Raw genomic sequence first — 10,842 nt, 5'->3', positions numbered from 1 at the left:
CAAGCTATACCAACATAGACATAAAGTTTGTTAACCTTCCTTAGACACCATTATCCGAACTCTAAGTTACTTTCAAGTTGTATGTTGAACTTTCAAGCTGAGTGTTGGACTTTTAAGTTGCAACAGATACTAACGGTACTTTAATGAGAATAAAGTTCGGTTTACAAATGTAGTGTCTGGTTGTTCAGCAAGAAAGTTCTGCGGAACTAAATTTGAACCAAATATGAACTTTCAAGTTTGTTTCTTAAGTGAAATTCGAACTTTTGGTTGCTTGGGTAGCTTCCAGGTACGATGCCGGTCTGACAAGCCAGTCGTCATATGTTCGAATCTCGGCTAGGCGGTCCTGCTGGATAGAGTCAGTAGGATTTTTGCACTAGCCCCGTAACTGTCCTGTACTCTAATAGCCGGCCGCGAAGTTGTCGATAAAGAAGGATCAAATCTTAAAAAGACGTTTAAGCCCACAGCTTTGCTTTCGTATTGGAAATGAGGTTAAGCGCGGTCAGGCGCTTTTTCAAGAGCAGAAAAAATGTTCAGTCAATACCGCTGGAAATGTATCTCGATGGTAACACGAGCAAAGACGCTGAAGGTTCTGTCGAACTTTGCGCCGTTTTTTTTAATAAGTCTACAGCGTCACTCTCCGCCTGTTTCGCCGGAGTTGTTGAATTCTCTGTCGTCGTATGATATACACATGCCACGTCCGACATTTACCGCAGCTCAGTTTACCAACTTACTGAAGTCACTTTACCCGTCCAAAGGTCCTGGACCAGACAGACTACCTCCCGTATTTATTCGTCGATGCGCCGATGTGCGTGGATCACCAGTAGCCGTATTTTCAACCTGTCGCTATCGGAGAAAGTTTTTCCGGAAGCATGGAAGCTATCTACCGTTACACCCATTTTAAAAACCGGAAATGCCCACGACATTAAAATAAATTACCGACCGATTTCGATTCTCTGTTGTCTGGCAAAAACGCTCGAACTTGTGATCCTCGAGAAATTGTATTCTGCTGCCATAATAAGTGAGTACCAACACGACTTTGTGAAAAAATCAAATGCATTCGATAAAGTGCCCCATGAACTAACACTGAAAAAGTTGGAAAAGCTTGGTTTTCCTCACTGGCTCATCTCGTGATTGCAATCATACCTATACGACAGATCTGACAGGTCGGTAGAGTCAGGCAGTTTTTCAACACCATCTGGTGTGCCGCAAGGTAGTCATCTTGGCCCCTTAATTTTCATTTTATTCATAAATGATTTGAGCAACCGTCCTAACTCTCACCATCTCATGTACGCTGACGACTTCAGAATATAGCAAGACTCTGACAATGTAGCTAGTTGGTGTGTCTTAAATGGCATGGAAATGAATGGGACGAAGTGCAAAATAATAAGTTTTACGAAAGCGCGAACGCATCTGAACTATGATTACAAAGTAAACGGTCACAGCCTGGATCGTGTTACGTCGATAAACGATTTGGGAGTGACAAAGAACAGCGAGATTTGTTTTAACGAGCACATCACTGTGACAACCTCCAAAGCATTCGCCGTGCTCGGTTTTTTCCGTCGTAATGTCCGTGAATTCCACGACGTGTACGCCCTGAAGACACTGTACTGCTGTCTTGTGAGGAGCATTCTTGAATACGCTGTACAAGTCTCGACACCTTATCATGCAAGCCAGATCGCTCGCATTGAAAGGGTTCAACGTTGTTTCGTTCGTTTCGCACTACGACGACTGCCCTGGAATGGACCACAGAGGTTGCCGGATTGACTGTCCAGAACTTCTACGACTGCCAAACTTTTTCGTTTCAACGCATCGCTTTTGCCAACGTTTGCTATTCCCAAATGTTAGACATATAGAACAGTGTTTGGTCAAAATCATCCGCTGGAGAAGTGTTTTAGTCTGTTGAATTATTTAGATGTGTTTGACTTTCAAGCTAGTAGACATCATTTTAAAAGTAGTGTAAGACAATTCGCTAGGTCCGGGGTATGAAATGGGAAAGGCAATGAAAAAGCATCCAAAATAGCTTTAGTCATCCCAAGTTCCTACCTAGCACCTTCACATGGTCATACCCGGTAATGCTCGAAGCTAGGGGGTGCGGTGCTGAGGTAAGTTAAAATTTGATTCTGAATTCGTTATACATCCATATGTATAGGGAATCTTTCCAATGAATCGTCGGGCTTATGCCAAGGACAGCTTTCGAGATTAATTTGCTATTTATCCACTTCGCTAAGGACATGAGCACCATCGGTTCATGGCAAAACATCCAGGACCACTCTATCCAGTCGTGGCTGTCCCAAACGATCGGATTTCAAACGTTACGAATCCTCTACAAACGGACTCCAACTCCAAGGCACAAATCTTCCACATGATTGTGAGGAACGTGCTGCTCGAGCCAAAGCCTGAACTGTCGTACACCGGTGTTGCCTCCGGAGTACCCGCCGGTACTCCTTTCACGACAGAAGACCTCGTCAAGCTCAACTCGGAGGTTATTGCCATCAAGCGTTCCCGTAAGACTTTAGCTGAACAGCTGTAAGCTGTAAACTCCATCGTCAGCAGATATGGACCGTGAAGCTCTCTCCATAGTTAATTGAAACGCTTGTTCTCTGAAGAGTAAACATATCGAGCTGCTCGATTTCCTTAACGTAAAGGAGGACAACATCACAGTCATTAAGGAAACCCATCTCAAGCCGAAGCTAGCGTTCACCTTTCCGGCTTTTGAGACTCGACCGAACTAGCATACGGGGAAGTGGTGCAGCCGTCGTTGTGAGGCGTAACGTAAAATGCCGCTAACTTTCGAGCTTCACCCTGAAAGTCATCGGGGCCACTAAGGTCGTGGTCAATACGTCGATGGGTCCAATTAACATACCTGCGGCTTACTGCCTCAAACAAACCAGAGCCCGGGATGTGACTGCCGCTCATTTACGATCCGATTTGGCAAAATTGACTCAGCGGCGGGCGAAGAAAATCATTACCGGTGACCTTAGTGCTCGGCATGAAGTGTGGAGCAACCATCAGAAATCAGAATGGGATCATCTTGGCGGAAGATTTCGTGGCCGAACACTACATCATTTTGGCACCGGACAGTCCGACTAGAATCTCTAGATCGGGGGTCCATTCTATATTGGACATCTTTATGACAAACGTGACCAACTTTGCAGTACCAGAGGTCTTCGAAGAGCTATCGAAGAAGCTGCCTCTATCGATACCGCGAACAGTCAAAACTACCATCGAGCTAACTGGGTCGAGTTTCAACGTATCGTAGATGACAACATCGATTCCGAACAGCCTTTGAGTCTCTCTCTAGGGCTATCCAGGAGCAGATTCAGGAGCTAAGAAACAAGGAATTCCAACAAAAACACCAGCAAATTCTACCACAATTTGGACTAAAGTTCTCAAGAAGAGGCCAATGTCTAACCCTCCTCTTATCTCTTCTGGGGATTCAGGCGATGGAATTCTACTGATCACTCCAAGAGAAAAAACCGACGTCAGCAGTTTGTAATATCTCACAATCTGGAATAGAATATTGTCAACCCACAGGAGTACTCTGTTTCCGAGAGGGTCGCCGAGGTTGATGGGTTCATCGGTTGATGAGCCAGTTTGGTATCCGAGGAAGAAAAAATCACCGCTGACAAGCTGAATATTGAGCTCAAGCACTTGAGCTACGGCTCATTTGATTTTGTAGCAAACCTATTCAACAGGTGCTGGGAGCTCATCTACTTCCAAATCCAAAGCCGGATGCTCTCTTTCGCTGATGAGAACACCCGGACGAACCTAAAAGATTCGCACAGATTCTCTGGGATTTCTCGCACTGGAATCGTGTATAGGAATCCTACATAAAATTCGTACAAAATGCCTTGCTTCTAGAACCAGGAGTCTTGTATGAGAATCAGGGCCTTTAATTATCACCGAATTTCAAACAAAACAGAAAATCTTTTTTCTTAGCATACATTGTTTTTTGTGCCTCTGAGTTTCGTATGTACAACTGCACAGTGATTTTCATCATAGTATACAAGTTCAATATATCGTGAAAATAGAACAGGAGAAAGTGATTTTCAAATCCAGAAGGTGATATTCACTTCAGGAAAAAAACAATTTTAAATGCAGTAAATGAAAAGAAAAATCTTATGTCCAACAGCTGAACGCAATAGATGCTAAATAACAACATAAATTTTTTTTATTGATTTTCACTGCTCAAACGTGAATATCAGTTTGTTACAATATCACAGGGCGCTGATATTGTGTATTCTCGTGCATGAAGTTCATGCTTGCTGCATTTAGTTATTATGTACGTTTGATCAAAGCAAGCAGATTTTCAATGCAAGGTAGACTGATAATCCAGAAGTTTGAACGCTATGCTGATGAATATTAACAGCACTGATGAGAATACAAAGGTGAATACACAGGATACCTATAACTCAGTAAAGAAATCCTCTTTACTATGAAATAGGAATCCTCCAATATAACCCAGCGAAACAAGTTGATATCCAAGACGACAGCAATGGTGCTCTTGGATATCGAAAAGGCATTCGACAATGTGTGGCACGATGATCTGGTGTTCAAGTTGCATCGATACAATTTCCCCATGTATCTTATCAAGATCACCAGAAGCTGTCTGTCTGGTAGAGCATTCCAAGTATCTCTGTCTAAATAGTGTATGTTCGCAAGCACTTAACATTCCTGCAGGTGTGCCTCAAGGAAGTATCCTGGGGCCTATTCTGTATATTTTTTTTCGTGTTGGGGACTTACCACCGCGACCATTATTTTGACCTATTGCGGTGTGTCCTCTTTTAATTTATGCCAGGTCGCATCAGTGAGCTATCAAAGTTTGATGAACGACCTCAACTACTGTCGGCATTTATCCCAATCAGGTTATGCATTTCGTATGAAATTCATCACCTGATTAGGAGCAGCATTCCAAATATCGCAGGGCTGAGTCAGCCCCTTATCAAGATATCTACGTCGTTTATGATATAGTGCAACACAATCGTACAACAAATGTTCGAAGCTTTCAATCTCATGATTACAAAAGCGACAGTTAGCTTCATTAAGTTTACCGATGAGTTTCAGGTGGTACTTACAAGGACAATGTCCTGTTATCAAACCGGTGTATGTGCTCAAGTCGGATTTTGAAAGGTTTAATAGTTTTTGTGATTGAAGAGCATTTGGCTCTATAAAACGTTTCGATTGCCGGGCATTCGAGGTATTCTGTGTAATATTTATACATCTGATATCCCTGCTCTCCCAGAGAGTGGTGTATTGTCTCAGTTTGCGGAGGACACACCAATTATGCACGCGGGTCGCGTCATATTTACGTGCCCTTACATGCAAGCTCTAGAGGTCTGGATGCTCTAACAGAATGTTTTACGGGCTGAAGAATTGTGAACAATGCGTCTAAAACCTAGGCAATCCTATTCACGCATTCGAAGTCTCTGAAGATGGTTACGGCTGTGAATGTAAGAGTTCGGCTCAGCGACTCTATCATCCAGTGGTCTGATGAGGTCGATCCTCATTCGGTCGTTGTATCCGATGATATGCAGAACATCCGAACAGAGCTAGGACATAGTTCCGTAGGAATGAAAAAGTACATTTGGGTCATTTTGGCTTTTACGTCAACTATGAAACCAGGGAAAGTGCCACCCTGGACGAGAAATAGCGAAATGCATAAGCTTTCGAGTTGTTAGGTTTAGCTGGGTTATCAAACAAATGTACACAACATTGACAAGTTAAAATATCTAGGAAAACCTCACACAAAGCATAAACACAAAGTATAAACAACACATATCAACAAAGATGATGTGTGTATGTGTATAACCTATCTATCTCCCACTGTCCTGCAGTGATATTATGAAAAAAAAGCTAACTGCATTGATGGTTAGTCTGTGCAATTATCTTAGTTTCGGGTTATAGATGGTGTTAGCTCTACTGACTATCCAAAGACCCATGAAGAATGGCTGAGTACTTACAGCGCATTCCGGAATCATTTTCTAGTCAGCAAGCCCCGCCAGAAGGTAATACTAGAATCATATGGATTACACTATTACATTCCGACTTTCAACTCGTTTGGTATGTTATTACCAAAAGAGTCGACCCGTATATAGCGACGTGTAGAAAAATTCGACTTGAAACGATCTTACCAAATTGCTGATTGGGTCCATATTACATTTTCCTACTTATCGCGTCATTTGAGTTTCCATCAGTGTGTCTAACATCCAAAAATTAAATTAATTTTTCCATCTGATATCCATGTGCATTATTTAAACTTATTAAGGACAAATTTCTACTGCATAGGTGCTTGATGAGCTAAAACAAAACAAATAATTAAATTAACATATTAGGTTTACCCGATAACTAGGCTGTGCGGCTCAACCGTCTGCCCATAATCTCAGTTTTAAGATCAGGCATCCGGGAACCACGCAGCATCGCATCTCCTAGCTTAGCTACTCAATAGAGTGTATTACCGGGTATGGTCGCGTAGAGGCGCTAGGGAGCAATTTGGGCTGGCGAAAGCTATGTTGGACGCTTTCTCGTTTGCCTACCCCATTTCATACCCAAAACATATCAACAAAGATGATAAGCAAAAATTTGCTGAACACTCAAATTGTACAATAATTTCTTAAAATAACAAAAGAAAATAAACATAAATTTAGTCGAAAACAAAAGTCAAGGCTCTGTGATGGAAGCGTTGGATAACTATTTTGTAACTCAAATGATTTTCCGGTACGAAAAGTTCAAATTTTGCGAAATGTTTTTTAACCCAAATGAACAGCTGGTTCCCTTTCTTTACCGAATGCAAACCCTAGCGGGGTTGCGTAATTTCGGTGATCAAACAAATGAGATGATAATGGCTCAAATGGTATCCATGACTCAGTTCAGCACGACGACAACCGTACAAAATTATTAATTGATAGAGCGATACAAAATGAATCATTGGAAACGGGGAATTCACAAGCTAAAAACCAATCAAGCGGGCCGGAACCAAAAAAGGGCTGAGTCCTATAAAGGAAAGCAAAGCCTGGGTGCTAATTTCGTTATCGAAATTTGACCTTCTGTTTTTATACGACAGATTTCGCAACCAGCTGTTAGAATACAGGACAGTGCGGGGGCTTAGTGCTACGATCCTATTGACTTCTAACAGCGTCTCCCAGCCGAGATTCGAACATACGACGACTGGCTTATTAGACCAGCGTCTTACCTCGAGGCCAACTGGGAGGCAAAGGAACCGTGCCCAAGCAAACATTATTCTAAAACTGATGCTTGCTAAGCTGAAACTTTGCAAATAAATTGCAAACGTCTGTGGAAAACGCAGAAAAAATCAAGCTGATTTTTTTCGCGTGAGAGTCTAAAAAGGTGGAATCTCCGCAATACTAGTAAAGGAATGATATAAACTCTCTTTCTATATTTAATTAATTTGACCTTTTTGTTAGAAAGTTTTGAAGAGATTCTCAATGCACTGATTTGATTCCAAAAGAAATATATTAACGAGTTGATTCTATTTCAAACATTTCCGCGGTCTAACGTCATTGAAATTAAATCAAAGTTTATTGTGCTAATTTTTTTTAATTACCAATCTGACACCATAATTTATTGTTTTGATCGAATAAAACTTCCAAGGTTAGAATGATTTCGCAACACAACAGTGAAAGCAGATAATACAATATCAACGGAATCGCAGGATTTTTGACGAGCATTTGTTTTCACCGCACCAAGAAAAGCATGCGTTAATTCGTGCTATTTACAGAAGAAATTGTAAAAAATAAAGATCTCTGCGGAAAGTACTGTACGGGGAAGATCCACAAAAGTCATTCTGGCTAGAAAATAAGATTTTCAAAAAAAAAACAGAAATGAGAAATGCAATCAAATTGCATACCAACCGGTAAAGCTTTCCCGAATATTATTGCACTACAGAATTATATCACTGGCCATCAGATGAGTGAGTAAACAGCAATCGCGAAGGCTATCCGCCGTACTCCGTTACTCCGGCCGACCGGTCTCACCGTCAGCGCATTACAATCAACCTCCACCGGCTCCAAAGCCTACGTGATTACATAGAGCATCAGCAATGAAGGATCCCCATCCATACACACGTTTCTTCAGCACTTTCTTCTCGCGAATTTCCACCGACTCGGCCGGCTATTTACATCAGCTAACAACTGCAGTTAAAAACCTTTACCTTTTGCCGGGTTTTGCTAATGCAGTGGACAAATAGTAACTTGATTCGCCGATTGATCTTAGAGGATTACCATTTCAATTATGATAATCAACAGTTTTGTGATCAACAGATGTGTCATCATTGTGACGACACTCGGCAGTCAATATTTTCGCTATCCAGTTCAGATGAATGCTGTTGATAAGTGCCATTGTTTGTTCATCTATTTTAGGTCGAACGATCAAATTAGCTTGACTGTGATTATTAAAGGAAGATTTAATTATTCTATTGCGAAAAATTAACAAAACTGAAGGATCAAGAAAACTAAACATCGCTTGACGACCGACTGTTGAGAACGGTCATGCTTTGAAGTTTTGTCTATACAAGGCTTGTTGCCGTACATAGGAAACTTTGCAAAATTTTAAGCAGGTTACGGTTTATTTTTGGAAAAGCCGGCCAAATGTACTAAATTCAATTTTTTTTTCTTCTTTGAGGTATCGGGTTTGTGAGGCAGGAATGATACACCCATTTGTCATTGGTGTTTACAAGAGACGAGATGGTGCACGCTGCCATCGCATGGACGTTTCCATGGTCTTACACCGACGACAGGCACTCACTCACTGTCGTGAAATTCGGTGTGGTATTTCAGGCCAAATGTCTCTTTGAAAGTAAAGCATATTAAAAGAATTGTTTTAAAATTCAAAACTATTTGAATTTTATTGAAAAATTATGCAAAATTGTATAATAATCAATAGATTTCGAATACATGCATTACTTTCTTCTTTTGTTTTGGTTTCACTCGTTTTACCTGTGTTGAAGCAGAGAACCTTCTTCCACAATCACCAGCATTACGGTGATTATGGGTTTGTGTTTGTTGCACAGTCCATATTCCGTACATATATCGTTTATATTCGAGGTAGCAGTCGCTTTCGAGCCTAACGTAAATAAAAACAATGTGGGGTAAAATACATTTTTGTCGTACAATATGACCAGTGATGACTATTTAGGATTGAAACGCACAAGTTTTGCAATGAAACGCTCTTCGCGATTATCATACCAAAAAAAATATTTTGTCAGTTTTTTATACAAAACCACCAAATGAATTCATTTTTTATCAGTTGCTTATAGTTTTTACTTCCACTAAGAGTTAAATCACCAGACCGCAGTTGCACATCCTCTGGAGATTGGCGGTGATATCGTGATTTTAAGATTTTTGAATGATTTTAGCACGTTTAGATAATTTACATAAAACCGCTTACCAGTTGACGAGCAACCTACGTTATCTTGCTCAAAACTTGTCAAATATTTGTCATTGGCCGCACTACTTTCGGTTAAACAGAAAATAATAAAGAATATGCTGATTTGAATTGATTTGAAGTGAAGTGTCTTTCAAATAGTCAGTTAATAGTAATGAAGAATTAAAGTCCATTAATTAGATAACGTCATCTGTACCTTGCAAATTTTCTTAGATTTTTACTTTTCACTAACTTCAAATTCAAATGTAACCTGTTTTTGGATAAAACCGTCGCTCTTGAGTGCGATTGTTTCTTCACTCTGAGAATTACTCCTTTATGTCATATGCCCAAATATTCCGTCTACCTTGTTTTCATCAAGACTTCCGTTTCGAATAAATTATTTCGAAATGATCGCTTGTAAAGAAGAGACGATTACTCTTTATTACGAACACATTTTACGTTCAGGACATCAAATTCATCTAGGTTCACCTGTTACGTTCAACAATCTTCTTGCTGTTTGTGGTTGATTTTTGACTATCTCTTGCGAGTTAGTGTGCGGAATCCCAAATAAACAGGTAGTAATACATTGTTTTCGGAAGACCCTGTTACGGAATTACAGATTTCCGATACGCTTCCGAAATCTGAAATCGCTTGATTGGTTTTTCTCAATATTAAGTCCAATGTCCAATGAAATAACGCAAGTCGTCTACATCGATGCTACTCACTATAGTGTACAGGCGTAATTGCTCTAGGATTATCTTCACAAATCACATAAACACAATTTATTGGGTTTCCGCCAAGAAATATGATGAATTAAAAACTGTTGTCCAAAAACGTACATTTTTCAGCTGCTGAAGGCAATCGCCACCTCGCTACTAACGAATTCATCACATTTTTCAGCACTGATTACAACCACTCTAAAAGTCAAGCACTCAATTGTCACATACCATATTATTCAGTCTCTTTTGACGTAGGACTACGTCTTTGTTTACTATACTGGGACTGGGTAGCACTTTGTGAAAACAAAAATAGAAGTGTAACGTTTGAATGAAAGATTTCAAATGCTAATAACTACTAAACTACTGAACGAAACTGAACAATTTAAATGTCGTTGGATAGATAAAATGACCAGTAATTTTATAGGGGGTGAGATAGCAAACTTGAGGAACGTGTTAGAGAGTCCTATACAAATGAAACACAAATTTCCTCAAAACTTGAACTAATCAAGCAAATGGAACCAAATTTGGCAAATGGGGGTTTCAGAAGGCAGGATTTTTTCGGTGTACTGAATTGAATCTGAATATTTCGCTCTTCTCTTTTAAACATTCACTTAAACAATGGCACTCACAGATTCTTATAAACATACATATGCCAGAAATGCAGTTTACATTAGTCTATGATCTGATGATCTGATATAGTCCTACGTCGTTCTTTCGTACAACCCTTAGGGCTGTATACCTTGTA

The sequence above is a fragment of the Sabethes cyaneus genome, chromosome 2 (assembly GCF_943734655.1).
Source record: "Sabethes cyaneus chromosome 2, idSabCyanKW18_F2, whole genome shotgun sequence".
In the NCBI taxonomy this organism is placed as follows: Eukaryota; Metazoa; Arthropoda; class Insecta; order Diptera; family Culicidae; genus Sabethes; species Sabethes cyaneus.
This window is presented reverse-complemented; position numbering follows the sequence as displayed.